The following is a 2,757-nucleotide window of genomic DNA, read 5'->3' as shown; positions in this document are numbered from 1 at the left end:
CATGCCACCATGCCCGGCTAACTTTTGTATTCTTAGTAGAGATGGGGTTTCACCATATTGGTCAGGCTGGTCCCGAACTCCTGACCTCAGGTGTTCCACCCACCTCGGCCTCCTAAAGTGTTGAGATTACAGGTGTGAGTCACCGCACCCGGCCTACTTTGTTATTTTCATACAGCACTGTTTCTGTTTTTTCTTTTTAAAAATTTACATCACACAGGTAGTGTGCCGACATCTTGATAAGTTTTGAGGGAGGCACATCCACCCATGATCGTGAAAACTCAACCATCTGCTTATGAGCTACGAAAGGATTACATAGCACTTCTTCTAGATTCCCAGTGTTGTTCATGTCAAGGACTGAATATGAATATTTTGGGAAATGTTAAACACAATTTAATTAGACTTGGGAAAGGACTAGGGTGAATTCAGAGTAATCAGATGTCTCCAAAACTACCCCTAGTAAATTAGTTTCTTGGACTGAGCTATAATTTGATCATCGAAACCTTTTAGCATTCTTACCATGTTCTGACTCATGTCCTTTAGAAGTTCCAATAAAATGCATCATATTATGAATTACAGATTTTTCATTGAGGAGAGAGAGGGGTGGTGTATGAGCACTTTATGGACTGTTTTATTAATTGTCAAATTCTCCTTTGGACTATTTAACCATGGAGACCTTCATTAACATTGTAGTCTAAGCAAGTGAATGTAGCCTGTTGATTTAAAGTCTGCGCTTTTCCTAACAGTTTTTTATTTTTTTCTTTTGTGAGATGGAGTCTCACTCTGTCACTCAGGCTGGAGTGCAGTGGTGCAATCTGTGCTCGCTGCAACTTCCGCCTCCCAGGTTCAAGCAATTAACCTGCCTCAGCCTTCCAAGTAGCTGGGATTACAGGTACACGTCAGCATGCCAGGCTAACTTTTGTATTTTTACTAGAGACGGTGTTTCACCATGCTGGTCAGGCTGGTCTCAAACTCCTGACCTCATGATCCTCCCGCTTTGGCCTCTCAAAGTGCTGAGATTACAGGTGTGAGCCACTGCACCCAGCCTTCCTAACAGTTTAATAACTACACTTATACTGACTCTTCTATTCAACCAAGGCTTTGCTGATATGGTGGGCAAATAAGCTGAGGTTATAGGAGAATATCATTTCTAGAAGAGGTTCTCAGAGAGATATTAGCACCACACATTTAATGTTAAGCCATTACTTGCAGTTCTCTGGTAAAAAAATTCTTTGTCTGTATTTAGGACAAAGCATGGTGAGATACCTACTTCTCGTCAGGGTCTCGACTTACGTATTCTCTAATATTAAAATCATTTTTGTAATATCACCTACTTACAAACCTAAATGTAATAATTTATTTAGTCAAGAATTATCAACAGATACTAAAACCATCAGGTGAAAGGTTATGGTAAACAGAATATTTTCATGGCACTAAATAATTATGCACAGATTCATTGCGAGTTGCAAAGAGAAAATGTAGTTTTATGATGGAGAGATCTGGCAGTCACCACTTTAATAAGGCAATCAAAATTAGCCTCACAGATAGTGGAACAACCTCACCCAATGTGCCTCCTTATGTGATGCAAAAAGTATACCCTGTCATTCATGAACTCTTTCTTGTCCACAATGTTTAATCTGAGTCTATTCAAGGTGGTAAACGTAACTTCCAGGTCCCTGGAAGCAGAGGGGATAGAGAAAAACTTTAAAAAGCCATCAAGAGATCAATTACACAAATCTAGGCAACTTCAACCTGTGTAACATTCCACAAGACAACTGTCCCAGACTTACCACAAATTCAAGGTCAGCCAGATGCAGTGGCACACACCTGTAACCCTAGCACTTTGGGAGGCCAAGGCAGGAGGGCCACTTGAAGCCGGGAGTTCAAAACCAGTCTGGGCAACATAGTGAGACCCTGTCTCTACAAAAAAATGTTTAAAAATTAAACGGATAGGGCACGGTGGCATGTGCCTGTGGTCCCAGCTACTCAGGAGGCTGAAGTGGGAGGATCGCTTGAGCCTGGGAATTCAAAGTGCAGTGAGCTGCGATCGCACCACTGTACTCTAGCCTGGGTGGCACAGCAAGATCTTGTCTCTAAAAAAGAAGAAAAAAAAATTAAAGTTATGAAGGGGGAAAAAAAGGGCTGGGTGTTTCAGGGCTAGGCTGAAAGGGATGATGGAAGAACACACAACTAGCGCTTGCAAACAATGAAAGCTACAAAAGACATTCCTGGGATCATTTCAGAAATTGGAATACGGTTTGCATGTAGATGATCTTATGGAAATATGATTTGTTCTTATAGGTCTGATAATAGTACTGTGCTTACATAGGAGATTATTCTTAGAAGATTAACACTGGAGGCTGGGAGCAGTGGCCCACACCTGTAATCCCAGCACTTTGAGAAGCCAAGGTGGGCAGATCACCCAAGGTCAGGAGTTTGAGAACAGCCTGGCCAGCACGGTAAAACCCTGTCTCTACTAAAAATACAAAAATTAGCCAGGGGTGGTGGCTGGTGCCTGTAATCCCAGCTACTTGGGAGGCTGAGACAGAAGAATCGCTTGAACTTGGGAGGTGGAGGTTGCAGTGAGCCGAGACTGCGCCACTGCAGTCTAGCCTGGGTGATGAGAACGAAACTCTGTCTCAAAAAAAAAAAAAAAAAAAGCCGGGTGAGGTGGTGATGCCTGTAGTGCCAGGTTTTTGGGAAGCTGAGGCAGGAGCATCGCTTGAACCCAAGAGGGGGAGGTTGCAATGAGCCGAAATC

Source organism: Mandrillus leucophaeus, unplaced genomic scaffold (genome assembly GCF_000951045.1).
Source record: "Mandrillus leucophaeus isolate KB7577 unplaced genomic scaffold, Mleu.le_1.0 Scaffold664, whole genome shotgun sequence".
NCBI classification, from domain to species: domain Eukaryota; kingdom Metazoa; phylum Chordata; class Mammalia; order Primates; family Cercopithecidae; genus Mandrillus; species Mandrillus leucophaeus.
Note: the sequence above shows the minus strand (reverse complement) of the source record.